General features: G+C 42.2%; 1 pseudogene; it reads right to left on the reverse strand.

Moving 5' to 3' along the window:
- LOC128929855 (large ribosomal subunit protein eL29-like) overlaps window positions 1-14,826 on the reverse strand; it is a 48,349-nt pseudogene extending 33,523 nt beyond the window's left edge.
- Between the last annotated feature and the right edge of the window lie 2,577 nt (window positions 14,827-17,403).

Raw genomic sequence — 17,403 nt, forward strand, 5'->3', positions numbered from 1 at the left:
GGTGGATCACGAGGTCAGAGATTGAGACCATCCTGGTCAACATGGTGAAACCCCGTCTCTATTAAAAATACAAAAAATTAGCTGGGCATGGCAGCGTGTGCCTGTAATCCCAGCTACTCGGGAGGCTGAGTCAGGAGAATTGCCTGAACCCAGGAGGCGGAGGTTGCGGTGAGCCGAGATCGCGCCATTGCACTCCAGCCTGGGTAACAAGAGTGAAACTCCATCTCGAAAAGAAAAAAAAGAAAGTCAATTAATAAATTAAAAGGGAAAACTATAAAGTCATCTCAGTAGTAACGTAAAAAAATTGCTAAAATTCATGTACTCACAATATAAACACTGAACAACTAGATATAGGAAGAAACTTTATTAACCTCAAAAATCAAGCTAAAGTACCCCAACAGCAAACATCTCCAGAAATGGAGAACTATTGGCTGAGTATGGTGGCTCAAGCCCATAATCCCAGCACTTTGGAAGGCCAAGGTGGGTGCATCACCTGAAATAAGGAGTTTGAGACCGGCCTGGTCAACATGGTGAAACCCCATCTCTACTAAAAATACAAAATATTAGCTGGGCATGGTGGCACACGCCTGTAATCCCAGCTACTCAGGAGGCCAAGACCAAAAATCACTGGAACTGGGATATGGAGTTGCATGTAGAGATCATGCCACTACACCCTAGTCTGGGTGACAAAGTGAGACTCTGTCTTAAAAAAAACAAAAAAGGAGAGCTATTGAAAATATTCTTTAATATCAGAATAAGACTAAAGTGTTTATAATCTCTACATCTGTTTCATGTTGTAGTAGTGATCCTGACCTGTTGAGTTAAGGAAGAAATAAGATTGAAAAGGAAGGATCCTAAGAGTCATTAGTAACAGAATATAAAATGGTGTACATAGGAAATCTAAAAGAATATAGAAACAAATTTTTAAGATTAATAAGAAAGTTTAGCAAAAAGCCTGGATAAACAACTAATAAAACAAGAATAACAGCAAAACAATACATTTTAATATACTAGCAATCATTTTAAAAATGAAAATATCAAAATAGCATTCAAAAATAAGAGGTACCTAATAAGACATTTAAAAAATACAAAAATTTGATGGAAAATATAACAAAAATACATTGAAAGAATTAAAAGACTTAAAAATGAACATGGATATGAATACACACCCATACATACTAGTTTGAGTGTGGGTGTCATACTGGCAATGACGGGTGATGAAATCCCTAACCATTGTCACTGCATACATTGAAGGGTTGCTGTTAGGTTCAAGTTGAGATTCAAGCCTATGCTGAGGTCTGAAGGGAGTGGATGGATGAATGGCAGATAGCTAAAAGAACACTCAGGGGAGCATCTGTAGCTGAAATACAGCTTTATTCAGCAGCTCTCTTATCAGCGGCTCTCTTAACATTGTCTGCTCTGTCTTGGCTGCTTGAGCTGGCCACTCCCACGCACAGCTGTGCGGCCAGCTCTCCCTCACCTTCAGGGTCAGCAGCTTATTCTCTCTCTGGGCATGAGTACATCTGTACAGTGTCAGCAGGGCAATTACATACTTTACAGACAATAGTGGTTTAGAGGCAAACGATAAGCCTTCCCATGTTATGGCTACATGGCTGTGATAACAAGTGGAGTTATAGCCTGTGCTCTAAACTCGCTGAGTCACTCTGGATGTTTACCTGGGCCTATCCTTGACCAAAGCACAGCTATGTTTTTTTTTTCATAGTTGCAAATGACTCTGAAGACTGGTAGGAAAGACCACTGGGTTCCTGACTTTCTGCCAATGAGAGACTTGCACAACGGCAAGGTTCTGTGGCTTTTGAGGGGATAACTGAAGAAGTTAAGCACTTAATGTGTATTGTGTTTCGGCCTCTGAGCTATTCAAATTCCACGGCTTTACATAACATTAGGTAGCATCCAGGCTTTATAACAGGCTGTAGTTATAAAGTGGATCTCTTGAAGCTTGGTCTTGGACAAACAGGAAATGATTTTTCAAGAGACACTTTATGATGAAAGGAGACATCTCAGCTTTATGGCTTGCTGAAACAAGGCTGAATTACATGTGGCAAGCTTCAAACCTTGAGGGTTTAGTCTTTATCTTCGATTACTGTCAGACGAGGCTTCATCAAGCTCTAGGTGCTTTGCTTTAGGGCATCCCTTGGAAAGAAATCACGCTGCTGGAATAAAAAGGAGGCTTGCACAAGTACCAATTTAGTGAGATGCAGCCATTATCAGGTTAAACACAAGCCTGGTTAGGTAGGCGTGAAAGTCCTCTTGTGCCCTTGTGTCCTCTTCCTATGAGGAAGTTATCACCGTGTTATTATTACCCATTGAAAATCATCAGGAAAAAAGCCAGGAGCCCAAGGCCCATTCAGACTAATCATCTCAGTGTATTTAATCACACAACTGTCAGCCTTTGTGTAATCACAGCCAGCGCAGGCGGTAAATGCATTTCAGAAATGTTACTGTCAGGTCCTGCCTTTTCCCAGCCTCTGTGACTCACTTCCTCCCACCGCTGTGATGATTTGACCCCCACCAGCAGGGTCAGCCCCACAATAGTTTCTAGGAAAGTAATTGCAAATATGCCTGTGACACTTCCTGCTTTCCTCCTCAAGGTAGGCATCATTAATGGATCACCATTTTCATTTCTGGCGCCCAGATAAATGCAACCTTAGAATCCCCCTCAACTCAGTGCTCCATGCAGCTATATCCCACAGCCTAGGATCAGCATGCAGGAGGGAACCTAGTTGGCGTTTTTTGCTCTTGGGTGAGTTAGTTGTAGGAAGACCATAAAGAGAGCCAGCCTAGGACTATAGCTCCCACATAAAGTCACCCATGCTTCCCAAAAGGTATGGTGTTTACATTCTGATGAAACATATTCTAATGGAAAAGACAGATTATAAACAAACAAATAAATCAGGTAGTTATAAATGCTAAGAAGAAAATTAAATCAGGGCAAGGTATGCACACATGGCAAAACTAATTAAATTCACGGTTTTGAATATCTGCATTTTACTGTATTCCGATTATATATCAATAAAACTGAGGGGGGGATAAATTTAAAAATAAAAATGTTGGTGGATGCTGCAAGAGAAGCATTTTAGACAGAATGGCCAAGGAATTCCTTTCTCAAGTAGCAGCAATACAAGAGCAGAGCCTGTATGAAGTGTAGGAGTGGAACAGGCAACTACCTGGGAAAAAGCATCTCAGATTGCTGAAGAATGATAGGAAATCATTCGATTAATATTCCTCTCAATTTTCAGACGAGCTTTAACAAGGCTATGTAACTTATCTAAGTTATTGTATGAGTTAAGGTAATACTAGCTACAGTAACAGTAACCCCCTAAATGTCAGTTTCAACACAATAGAAATGCATTTATTGCTCACCTGAAATCCAGAGCAGGTGTTTCTGAGTGGCCAGGGCTTTCCTCCAAGTAGTGATTATTCAGAGGTCAAGCCCCATCTATCTTAGGTTTTACCTCACCAAGGTCAACCCAATGGTGCAGCAGAATGGAGAATTGAGTGGAGGAACAGTCCTGATTGCGTCCACTTACCATGCATTGGCTAAAATGCAGTCACATTTAGTTAGTGGCCACAACTAATAGCAAGGGATGTGTGCTCAGGAAGAAGAGCAATCATGTGAAATCTGCCAGCAGGCTCCTCCATAATTACACAGTAGCTGGACCAGGATTCACACCCAGGTCTGTCTGCCTCTGGAGTCAACTCTATCACTGCCCTCTTCTGTCTCTCTGAGGGGAGCTTCTTTTGCACTCATCTGATGCCTGCCTCCTGCCCCAGCAGCTCAGCCTGGTCTCTGTGTCTGCTGACAGACTTTGCTTAGCCCTGCTGCCTGCCTGTGTGTTTCTGAATATTGTCTGTTCCTAGACTCCCTTTCCCTTTATTTTGCTCATGCATCAGCATGCTGGCTTCCCTGTTGTCTGGGCTTAGTCTTTCACATGCAGAGAGTCTGCCTGCTGCAATGAACTTGCAGCCAGAGCTCATCCCTCTGCCTCAGCATCAGCTCCACCTCCTTGGGCAGGCTTCTCCCAACCTTGTTTGGCTTTGTAGCAACTAAGGGGGATTTACTCTCATTGCTAAATGCAGGCACTATATTTGGAAAATCAATGTCCAATTGGACCATTGCGGTTAAAGGAAAGGTAGTTTAGGTACTTTTTGTAGGATAAAGGCAGACATCCCTAACTTTTAAATTAGTTGAAAATCATCAGCACCCCTGTATGTGGAAACTCAGATCCAGAGTGTATGAGTGAACGGAGTCGGAGAATACACCATTGCACATATCTAGGATCACCAAGGGCCTGGGGTATGGAAGGGATGGTTTGGGGTACCCCATGCCATGCTCAGAAAGTAGCTAAGGTACAAGTCCTGCTGATGGCAGGCTATAGGGCTCATCTTTGCACATAAAAGAGAAAATACAGTCATACCTAACACATTTAAATAGGGCATAAACGTTTCAATGAATTTTTCACTAAATTCACATTTTATACCATTTTGTAGTATGGTTTTATCCTCATAACTTAGCACAGTAAATAGTTTTCTTTCTTTCTTTCTTTCCTTCCTTCCTTTCTTCATTCCTTCCTTCCTTCCTTTCTTTCTCTCTCCCTTTCTTTCTTTCTCTCTCCTTCCTTCCTTCCTTCCTTCCTTCCTTCCTTCCTTCCTTCCTTCCTTCCTTCCTTCCTTCCCTCCCTCCCTCCCTCCCTCCCTCCCTTCCTTCCTTCCCCTCTCTCTCTTTCTTTATTTCGGAAGGAGTTTCACTCTTGTTGTCCAAGCTGGAGTGCAATGGCATGATCTCAACTCACCTCAACCTCCACCTACTGGGTTCAAGCGATTCTCCTGCCTCAGCCTCCTGAGTAGCTGGGATCACAGGCATGCACCATCTCACCTGGCTAATTTCTGTATTTTTAGTAGGGACAGGGTTTCTCCATATTGGCAAGGCTGGTCTTGAACGCCTCACCTCAGATGATCTGCCTGCCTTGGCCTCCCAAAGTCCTGGGATTACAGGCGTGAGCCACTGCACCCAGCCAATAGTAGTTTCTTAATACATATTTGTAAAATAAAGAATGACTGATGGATGCCTGTATGAATGAAAAGGTAGGATAGAACATAAACTTCCTCATTCTTAACATGTGTGAATAAATGTATCAATAAACAACAAATATAAAAGATTGAGGATTTGTGAAGTTAATTTGTTATCACAATTTAATAAACCTTTTCATGGAGTCAATCTGATGCATGCATTGATGTGCCTATGAGAATAGAAAATTAATATAGTATATGTGTTAAGCAATTCACCTACATGACATTTCTGGAGGTAGGGCAGGGGAAGACCCACTACACTCCATGAGGGCTTCTTTGCCTTATAAGGCCTGGGGATTCTGACTCTTCATGCTCTGGCGTCTGTGAAAATATTCACAATTAATACAAATGATATCATAAAGATAAATTTATGCTAGCAATTTCTTTCATCCTCCAAGTCACATTTGATTTTACTTTAAAATAGCAAACATGGGGTGTGGGATTACACCTCTAATCCCAGCATTTTGGGAGGCTGAGGTAGGAGGATTGCTTGAGGCTAGGAGTTCAAGACTGACCAGCCTGAGCAACGTAGCAAGACTTCACTCTACAAAAAAATTAAAAAATTAGCCAAGCATGAGTGGGCATACCTGTACTCCCAGCTACTTATGAGGCTGAGGTGGGAGGATTACTTGAGCCCAGGAAGTCGAGTTTGCAGTGAGCTTTGATCACACCACTGCACTCCAGTGTGGGTGGCAGAGCAAGATTCTGTCTCCACAAAAACAAAACAAACAAAAAATAGAGTACCAAACGTAAGTTGAGTGAACCTATAAATGTCTAAATATTAAGCAGGTTAATATTTATACTTTGTTAGATTTAAAAAGGAATTCAAAATCAATCAGCACTGCACTTAAACTCCAAATATAGAAAGAGCCAGGAAATCGAAGTAGGGAAGAATTTACAGCAAAACAAAACACCACCTCTGCCATCTTGCCTTGTATAATAAGCTAAATGACATCAAAGCGGCAGAGATAAGACTGCCAAAGTTAAAGCAAGCATTGTAGATATGCTTGGTAATGGGATAAATTTGAAGAGCAATATGTCAACCAAATAAGAGATTCCATGGAATGATTGTGTTCGTTTCTTCGCAGGGGATTCTGGGTCTTTTAGAGATACGCCAGAAAGGAATAGATCTAAGAAAGGAAAAGAGAAGAGGGAAAAAGAAAATGAAGATAAGGAAAAGACAAGAAAAGAAAGAGAAAAAAAGGCAGGGAAAAATAAAAACACAAGAAAATCCAAGAGAAAACAGAAGCCCTGGCTCTACCCATGGCTCACATGTGGATACAGATGCACACACACACACACACACGCACACTCACATACCCTCTCCACACACACTCCTGTGTCTGAGGCACTAGATCAATTTCTGCCCTCATTCTCCCTCCCTGACATTTTTCTTTTCTCTGGCTGATCCCTGGGATGATTTTAGCTTTATTACAGTGTAAAGACTACAAAAAAAGAGGCCAAGGTGTTGAAAACAAAGCTCTCCTCCATGGCAATACTCAGGTGACCCTGTGCGTTTCATCTCCTCAAGGTGTTCTGTCATAGGTCATCCCTCAACCTGAGGCTGTGGCAATATTAGTGAGGCCTATTGTCCCCACATGACAGTTGAAGAAACAAGGCCCTCCATACCTCCGTGGATGGGAATTTAGTCTGAGCATTCTTTTTGTTCATCCTCTCCTCCTTATCATGCTGCTTCTTGCCTTAGGTCAGGCTCTGATGGCCTCTTCCATGGGCTACAGCCGTGCCTTGAACCAATGGACTGGCTGATTATGAGCTATGGGTATTTTCCCCTGCTCCTTGCCCCAGTTCCAACAGCTTTCAAGTGTATCTGAAAGGGTGGTAGAAGAGGTTAAAGAAGACAGCCTGTGTGACCCTGCCTAGTCCCATGAGGGTGTCAGAGAGAGAGACCATTTTGCTCTCCTTTTCTGTCTCATCTACCTTTCACACTGATTCCACAGCAATCTTTTTGAAATGCAAACCCAGTCAAGTTATTTTCCTTTTGGTACCCATCCCCCTTATTAAAGGCCAGACTTCTTATCATGATTTATAAGCTCTTCATCACCTCAGTCCCCCTAGTTTTCTGGCCTAATCTGCCATGTCAAATGCTTCCAACCACACAAAATAACACAAAATCTCCTCAAATGCATCATTCCCATTAACCCAAGCCTTTCCATGAATTATTATTTGCATCTGGAATTTTCTGCCCTCCGTTGTCTATTTGGTGAACATCCAGTCATTCTTAAAGACTGTTCAGATAGGCCACGTTTCGCAGAGCCCCTCAAACCCTCATGCTCATGGGCTGTGTCCTTAGTGGGCCTGTCTCACGGGTGTGCACATGCCTCCAGTTTAGCAGCCACCACACTGCATTGCATTGCTAGTTTCTGTATCTCTCTCCCAGGCTGGGAGCTGTCTAAGAGTGGCTGCCTGATGATACTCTTCTCAGTGTCCCCAGCACACACTTGGTGCTAACTGATGCTTGTTGAATGACAAGTTTGAGCTGCTTAGGATCATACAGATGACCAGTGCATAGTGAAGACAGCATTGTTTCCTTTCTGTTATGAGAAGAATTGTGTCACTCAAAAAAGACATGTTGAAGCCCTAACTCCAGTATCTCAGAAATTCACCTTATTTGAAAATAGGGTTTTTGTAGATATAATTAGTTAAGATGAGGCCATACTGGATTAGAGTGGGCCCTCAATCCAATATTACTGGTGTCCTTATGGGAAGAGGAGAAGGGACACAGACTCACGAAGAAAGGACCATGTAATGATGCAGGCAGAGATTGCAGACAAGGAATTGCATCTATTAGACAATTCCAGGGATTGTTAGGAACCACCAGAACATGGAAGAGGCAAGGAAACATTCTTCCCTAGAGCCCTTGGAGAGAACATGGCTCTGCCAACACCGTGATTTCAGACTTCTAACCTCCAGAGCTATAAGGCAATTGTCTTAAGCCAGTTAGTTCGTGGTTCTTTGTAATGGCAGCCCTACAGAAGGAATACATGTTCCAGCAGTCCATATGCTCAATCCTTGTCCTTCACATTTAAATATGATACTGCTGATTATCTTCCTTTCTTTGCGCAGGAGTCATAGAAAGGCCATTACAAGGCTGGGTGTGGTGGCTCCCATCTGTAATCCCAACACTTTGGGAGGCCAGGGCGGGAAGATCATGAGGTCAGGAGTTTGAGAGCAGCCTTACCAACATGGGTGAAACCCCTTCTCTACTAAAAATACAAAAAATAGCTGGGCATGGTGGCCTGCACCTGTAATCCCAGCTACTCAGGAGGCTGAGGCAGGAGACTCACTTGAACTTGGGAGGCGGAGCTAAGAGTGAGCAGAGATCGAATATCTGCACTCCAGCCTAAGTGACAGAGAGAGACTCTGTCTCAAAAACAGAAAAAGAAAAGAAAGGCCATTACATAGGAGCAGAATGACCACAAACCTCATGAAGCAAAAGCTTCAAGGCCTCTCACTTAGGAGGCCCATTCCAAGGACACAGGCGGGTTTCCAGCTTTATGTCCACAAGATGGTACAATTTTGCAAAAGTTGCAAAGTGGTATTTTAACCGTGATCAATTAAGAACATTGTCTTTCTCTTTGGTCAAGTGACTATCATGACCATGAGCTTTCTGGGATCCTGATAAGGGAATGTGAAGCTGGAGAGACATTTAGTTTTCTTAGTGGGATATTGTTACATGGTTTGCAGTTACCTGCATGTATAGTTCAGTTACTGCTAGCTCTCCTGGTACAGATGACTTTCTGAAATCCTTCTCCCACTCTCTGTGCTGACTCACTGGTGACACAACAGTGCAGGGCTGGAGACCACACCATAGTATGACCATGGTGTGCTTGTGTCCTTCAGTGCCCAGCCCCAAAATAGTAGGGGAGAGACAAGGTTTGAAGTGTATTTGCACTAGCCTGTGAAAATTTCTTTTAATCACCAGATGTGTCAAATTATGATTAGAAAATTAGGTACTCATCAACTCTTAGTCAAAATGAAGTTCTTTTCTGTTAGAAATGTACTTTAGGCCAGGCACTGTGGCTCACATCTATAATCCCAGAACTTTGAGAGGCTGAGGTGGGAGGATTGCTTGAGACCAGGGGTTTTAGACCAGCCTGGGCAACATAGAAAGACCCCATTAAAAAAAATATATATATATATATATATAAGTTTTTAAGTTAGCCAACTAAGGGTGGTGCATGCCTGCAGTCCCAGCTTGTCGGGAGGCCAAGGTGGGAGGATCACTTAAGCCCAGAAATTTGAGTCTGCAGTGAGCTATGATCGAACCACTACACTACAGTTCTGAACGATTAATAACACAAAACAACTTTTTTTTTTTGCTAGAAGACTGAACTGTCTGTTTTCCCTCTAGAAAAGGTTACACAGTTGTTTTGATATGGAGAGTGAAAATCAGAGTATGAAGCCAAGCACTGGAAGAAGGAAGCATTGTAGAGGCATATCAGCAGTAAGTCAATAGAAATATTATATTTCTGGATTTTGTGATACTTAATAGTCAACTTTGTTATATTTCAAATTTGTTATGCTTTCTTCTCACAGTCTAAATAAAAACTCACTTTTCTACCTTGTTTAATTTATTTATTTAGAGACAGGGTCTTGCTCTGCCACCCAGGCTAGAGTGCAGTGGCATGATCTCAGCACACGGCAACTTCTGCCTCCCAGGTTCACGTGATTCTCCCACCTCAGCCTCCCAGGTAGATAGAACTACAGGTATGTGCCGCCATGCCCAGCTAATTTTTGTATTTTTAGTAGAGAAAGTGTTTCACCATGTTAGCCATGCCAGTCTTGAATTCCTGACTTGAAGTAATCCGCCTGCCTCAGCTTCTCAGAGTGCTGGGATTACAGATCTGAGCCACTGTGCCCAGCCTGCATCCTTTTTCTTAAAGAAGCCCCTCTCCCTTAGTTATAGGCCTCATATAACTGGGATCCGACCATGCTCATACATAGTCAAGATTGACATGATTTGTTCATCAAGTTGTATTGAAAGTCAGCAGCAGGCTGTGGTAGGGACTTTATGTATAAAGTGGGAAGAGCCCTGGGTAGGAGTCAGGGGCCCAGGGGTCCAGTCTTCACTCCCCCAGAGAGGGCCACATAAGATTGGGCATGTCCCTTTCCCACTTTAAAACTTGGTTTCTTCTTCAGGTTATAAGAGGGATTTGGATTAAATGTGTGCTAAAGCTCATCTGCACTCAGCAATTTTATGAATGTACATTTCAGAGTCAGCTCAAGCCTTATTATTTACAAATAATATAATTATCCAGCTGCTTCTGTCCTAGAGGTTTACGACTCAGTGAGCCAAGATTGGCCTTTGGTTTATAGCAATGGGCAATGCTTGCTGGCAGTTCTGTTCTTTTGTTTCATAGATTGGTTTTCATCTTGAGCCAAGTGAGTCCCATTTCCTGATTGCTGAGTTGTAGCTGTGCTTCTGTGCCAGCAGGGCTCACCACGCTTGATAGCCAGGCTGCCATCTCCATCTCCATTGATCCTCTGACAAGTCCTGCTTGGGAAAGCTGCATCAAGAGGTATTCCTGTCTGGCTGTCTGGGGCACAATTCCATGACTTTGTTTTCATGGACCTTAATTTCTAATAGAACATTCTATCTGATGTTTCTCCTGTGCTGAGGGGATCCTTGAGGACCCTGGCTGTGATTTCTGCCATGGGATAGTCTTCATTGTCACACGGGATATTGCCATGACAGTACTCTGCAGTGCTTTGGTTTGTTAAGAAACCATCTTCTGTAGAAATGTCAAAAACAAATTTTTCATCAACCAGCTATTTTATCTTATAATAGAAAATTAGCAGAGCGTGCTTCAGTTGGCACTTCTATTTTTATTTTCAGGACTAAGTTAATCATCGACTGTCTTATTTTTTATTCATTATTGATTCAATTTACATTTCTCTTTTTCCAACAAGGATTTGCATTGGATTTCTGAATTAAATAGGGAATTCTGGCCACATCAAAATGGCAGTCTTTGAAACTGGCAAGACCATAAATTGTATTTGTGTTTGATTTTGGTTTCCAAAGATAACTTAAGAAAGTGGCAACAGTCCTTCATAAGGTCAGTTATGTAAGCAGATAATTAGTTTGAGGACAGAATGCCAACATTGATAAAAGCTGCTGGTTTGGTTATTTTGAAAGGTGTTTTAGCTGAGGCACATACCTTTTAAATGAGAACGCTTGTCTGCTTATGCCTGTTTTTGCAGATTTCACACAAGTCAGTCAAATGATCCATTCACTAATTCCCTCAATAAATATTTGTTAAGGCACTGACTGGATGAGAAGCTTGTGACCACTTTGCAGAGCTCATGCAGTTCTACGAACTGAGAGTTAGTATGAGGAAAATGGAAGTTACAGGTCAACTTGACCCGGGAAAAGAAACCCTGACTTTAAATTTCTACCCTAAAGATGGGAGGATGGTAGATGATGTTGATTCAGGCTGGCTTGGCAGAGCACTGATGGACCAAGGAAGAAAAAAAGATGGCTCAACAACCCCTGGGTGGCCATTTGTGGGAACAGGAAACATTGACTCTATTTAAAAAAGAACATGGTCCTTTGGCTGCTGCAGTTGGTAGCAGATCACGGGGCTGAACCACAAAACAGTAAGACAGTAAAAATTGCATGGAGCAAATAGAACAAACTGGCCATATATCAACTGGATCAAATTATTAGCATTAATGCACTACAATTCTAGACTATGTGGAAAGTGTCCTGGACATTTTACTAATTAATGAGTTCAAGGACACAGTGATCCGATCAATGCTTTTAATTGATTTATTTTTATTGAGCACCTGCTATGCACTAGGCCTTAGCTAGGTCTTAAGTCTTAGGTCTTCCGAGAAATTGTGATAAATAAAACAGACCCCCAACTTTGAGGAGGTTAGTGTAATGAAGCAGATAAGTAAATCAACAACTAAACTATACTTTGGAAAGCACAATAACAGAATACTTGAGAAGCATCTAACTCACTCTGGTGAGGGAGCCATGAGCCAGGGACACTTGGTGAAGAAGCCATAGCCAAAACTATTGGTAGCCTCTCCCAATCACGGTCTCCATCTCTGTCTTTGCCAACAGAACACTAATTTTATTCTCTCTGAGGCAGAGTGTATTCAAAGAAGATACCTTTCTTTCCCCAGTCACAGATAAGACACAACAACTCTTCTCCTTTTGCCAGTGATCTGAATATGGTAAACTGGAGACCCAGATCTTAAGGGAACCCAGACACAAAGTCTGCTAGGAAAGATTTTTCTCTCTGATAAAAAGAGAGGTGTCTTAGGGGAATTCCTCACTTCTTTTGTGGCTTTGAGTATGGCTTTGTGTGGATCTGATGTTTAGAGTCAAGACATGTATTTTGAGTCCATATGGGGGAAACCAAGACAAAGAAAAGGCAGCCCAGAGTTCAGACATCCTTTGGCTGCTAAATTAACCAGCTGTGAAACTGCCACTGCAGATGTCTTACTGGGAGACAATAAACCTCTTTATTATACTATTAAATATCCAGTTGGATATTTTGTTAGTTGAGCTGAAAACATCCAAATTTGTACAGAAGTCTCCCTGAAGGAAGTTCTGAGCTGAGGCTGGAGGAGTATTTAAGACTTAGCCACACAAAGATATGGATAAAGGACCTTCCTGGAAGACAGGTACAAAGGCACTGAGCTTGGAGAGAGGAGCACCTTTGGAAACCACAAGTACTTCAGCGTGGTTATAGCAAGAGGTGGGGCTTGAGAGAAATGCAGGACCTTGTGTGCTTAGAAGAAGCTTAGAGTTTATCCTAAAATAATCTGGGCTCGTTGAAGTCTTCTCTTGGATTTGCACTTTGTAGAGATGACTCTAGTGGCCATAGAGAGGACAGATCACGGCATCTGAGATGAGAACAGAGAGCATACGTAGGATAATCCCAACATGAAAAGACAAGGGTAGTGATGAAGGGGATGCAGAGGACACAGGTTTGGGAGATGTTCAGGAGGCAGAATACACAGGACTTGAAGTCTGATTGAATATCACGGGGAACACGTAGAGAGGTGGAAGAGCCAACTCTAGGATTTCTGGTTGGGTATCTAGGGGGATAGAAGTTCTCTCACTGAGACAGAAAATTAACAGGGAAGGGCAGGTTGAGGTGGTTCTAAGTGGGAGAAATTGCTGGTAAGCATGTGATGGGTCAGGAGAGATGGAGATGATAAATGTAACTTGAACATATTGTTTAGGAATCCTGAGGAAAAAAATCGAGGGTTTCCAGGAAGAGCTGGATATGTGGGATTGAAACCAAGTGCGGCAAAGGGACCTCATCAGGATAGAGGAAGGGTCCAGAGATGCTGTTGAATTTCTGTGATTGGATGCATACGGCGGAGACTGAGATGATAAGCCTGCCTCTGAAAATACCCAAACTTTAGAGGCAAAAGGGAGGAGAAAGTAAAAAAGAAGTGTCTCAGAGGAGGTTCTGATTGAGTAGAAAGAAGGGAGGACATATAGGTTGGCAGGCATGGATGAACAGGGAAAGAGATAAGCATGGTGGTGGTGTGAGGTAAGGCATATAGGTAAAGGGAAGATCATGTACCTCATAAACGAAGTGGCTTGAGGATGTGTGGATGCATTCAGGTCTAGAATGTCTGCACAGCATGATAAATAAATCAGTGACTGATTATAACCAGAACCTGGTACTCAAACTTAACTATGGCAGTTGAAGATAGGCAGAGTAGAATGCTTTTTTTCTCCTGCCTGGAGGGATCTCAGTCTCAGGGCACAGGGACCAAGGTCCCAATAAATAAGAGATCCACAGTTAGGCTTTGGCTCTATTTTCTCTGTTCTTTGCAATTAATTACTGTGGTCATTACAGTCTCATCTTTCTCCACTCTAAATCCTGCATTTTGTGTTTGATGCTGATCTATGTGATTACACTCTTCTCTTAATATTGACCTGGTTTTATGGCAGGAGATATACTTTCAAATGATAAAGCTTGTTTTCTTTGAGATAAAAAGGGTTGGAAAAGAAATTGACTACAGTATTTGCAGAAGGAGAAAGGAAATAAACATTTTGGAATAAACATGGACATTTTAAACCTTAAACAGTGATCTATTAGGAACATTTATATCCAAAAGGCAGCCCTGTAGACAGCCATGAGCAGAAAATGTTTGGATTGCAAATACTAAATGCTTCAGGGAAAACATTCCTCTTTTAAAATAATCCAATTCAAAGGAAAGAGAATTGAAACTAAATCCCATCCTTAATTTGTGCTAAAAACCATAAGGTCAAAGTATACAATTTATGAACGAAATTATCCTTGGCTTCTTGAACTTCCTCAATGAAAGGAGGAAAGAGAAGAAATAACCATTCTCTTAGAACATCTTTCCTCTCTGAGTGGGGCTCTTGTTTAATTGGTTTTGCTCTGAGCAGAAATGGGAAGAAAATGTAGGGTGAACCCATCAAGGCACAGCTCCCAGACACCTGTCTCTTCAGATGGATGAGACTGAATAGAAGACATTTTAACTTTTGTTTTATTTCTCTAACCTGGCTCATGCCACTTACCTTTCTTCTGTATCTGCACCAGAGAAAGATACCCTGTAATTATCATCAGTGACTAAAAACCCCGAAAAACCCAAAATCTGCAACTGCTTGACAATGCAGTGGGCTGGAAGCACGTAGACACATGTGGTATGAAGTGAAGGGCTTTGTGAAACTTTCTTTATGACCCACAATATAAATAGTTTTCCTAAGTATCCCATGGTGCCTAGAATTCCTATTTGATTCATTCCTATAGGGGAAGATATGTCAATGTTTCGGATTCCTCTAATTGAATGGGAACACCTTGCCAGCTTATTACCTGCTGTATGGCGGGGCTGTCCTATCTTCCTTGGTATGCCCCACTGGCAGCAAGTACAATCCATAAATCATGGAAGGTGTTCAAAAGTACAAGTGGAGAGACAAAAGAAAGCATCGTCAACCATTACCATCATGGTATGATGGTTCATTTATTAAATAATTCTTCAACTAAGGACACCACTCTTATGCTCATACAGAAGAAGGAAAGTTAGGTTGGTTTGGGTGCTTCAGCAGACCAGGAGTAGGGGATGATGGAGTGAGATTGCTGGGGCCTGGGGCACGAGACTCATAATAGAAATATAATGTGAACCGGCTGGGCATGGTGGCTCACACTTGTAATTCGAGCCCTTTGGAAGGCTGAGGTGGGTGGATCACTTGAGGTCATGAGTTCGAGACCAGCTAGGCCAACATGGCGAAACTCTGTCTCTACTAAAAACACAAAAATTAGCTGGGCGTGGTAGCACACACCTGTCATCCCAGCTACTCAGGAGACTGAGGCAGGAGCATTATTTGGACCCAGGAAGTGGAGGTTGCAGTGAGCAAAGATGATGCCACTGCACTCCAGCCTGGGTGACAGAGTAAAACTATGTCTCAACAGAAAAAAGGAAACAAGAAGAAAAGAAGGAAGGAAGAAGGAAAAGAAGGAAGGAAGGAAAGAAAGAGAGAAATAAAAATAAAGGAAGGAAGGAAGGAAAGAAGGGAAGGAAGGAAGGAAGGAAGGAAGGAAGGAAGGAAGGACAAGACATGACAAGACAGAAACAGCATAGATAATTTTAAATTTTCTAATTTTATGTTGGTGCAAAAATTGTTGCAGATTTTGGCATTACTTTCAATGACAAAAACTGCAAATATTTTTGCACCAACTTAATAAAAGAGAGAAAATGGTAAAAGAAATAAAATTAATTGTAGTATGTTATATTTAACCCCCCAAATTATCATTTCAACATCTAATCACTACAAAAGCTATTAGGGAGTTATTTTATTTCTTTTCATACCAAGTCCTCAAAATCCAGCGTGTATTTTAATCTTACAGCACATTTGAATTTTGAAGAGCTGCATTTCAAGAATTTAATGCTGTGTGTGGCTATAATAGTGGACAGCATGGATCTAGAAGGCTAATTGTCAGAGAGGGAAGGAAGGAGGGAGGCAGTTGGGGAGATGGGAGTCAGGGGCACAAGAAGGAGCTGTTGGAGGACAGCTGGGTGAGCAAAGGCATTGAGGATGTGATTTGTAAGTTTGCTGGGACATCTCTAGATCCATTCTTAGGCATGTTTGGCTCAGGCTGGACCAGTAGGAGTCTCAGGGCCTGGGTGTAGGTACAGTTCTTTTCAATGGAAGATTCATGTTTCCTTTGGTGCCTTTGAAGTGAATTAATTCAACACAAAGTCTCTTATTTTAATAAGTTCAACTAATTAATGGGATACCCGAAATTATCCATTATTTTCTTCTAGAACAAATTACCACCTTCTAGAGGACCATAAGCAAATTATGATCTTCTAGAGCAGCGGTCCTCAACCTTTTCGGCACCAGGGACTGGTTTCATGGAAGACAATTTTTCCACAGATGGTGGTGGTGGGGGATGGTTTCAAGATGAAACTGTTTGCCTTAGATCAGGCATTAGATTATCATAAAGAGTACACACCCTAGATCCCTCACATGCACAGTTCACAACAGAATTTGCCCGCCTGTCACAATCTAATGCCACCACTGATCTGGCAGGAGGCGGAGCTCAGGCAGTAATGCTTGCTCAATCACCATGCCACTCACCTGCTGCTGTGCAGCCAGGTTACTAACAGGCCATAGACCAGTATCATGGGGGTTGGGAACCCTGTTCTAGAGCACCTATATCTGGCCAAACTATATCCCCATAAGTCTGTATTTAATGCCATGGAGGCCATACTAGAGGCAATAAGAAAGAGGAATTTTCAATTTCATCTTTATTAAAATGCCAGCCAGTCTATCTAAGGTACATGTCCTAGTCTATAATCTGTTAATTTAAACTCAGCTGGGAGACATCTTCCATAAAGAGGTTACCTATGGCACTAGATAACCATATTGGAGGTAGGTGTGGAAGCCACACCTGGAAACCATTTTCTCATTAGGAACTGAATGTCGATATGTTCCTGCTTTCTTGCCAAGTTTAGAAATTCGCAATAGTGGCAGCCGTAGTCACCAAGCCTAATTCAGGGTCCTATTTCTCTTCCATAAAGCAAAACAAAAGCCTTAAAATATTTTATTTTTAGTCAGGGTCTTGCTCTGTAGCCCAGGCTGGAGTCCAGTGGTACAATCACAGCTCATTACAGCCTCTTCCGAGGCTCAAGCGATTCTCTCACCTCAGCCTCCCAGTTAGCTGGGACTACAGGCATGCACCATCATTCTCAGCTAACTTTTTTTTTCCTCATAGAGACAGGGTCTTGCTATGTTGCCCATGCTGGTCTCAAACTCATATACTCAAGTGATCCTCCTGCCTTGGCCTCCCA

The sequence above is a fragment of the Callithrix jacchus genome, chromosome 16 (genome assembly GCF_049354715.1).
Source record: "Callithrix jacchus isolate 240 chromosome 16, calJac240_pri, whole genome shotgun sequence".
NCBI classification, from domain to species: Eukaryota; Metazoa; Chordata; class Mammalia; order Primates; family Cebidae; genus Callithrix; species Callithrix jacchus.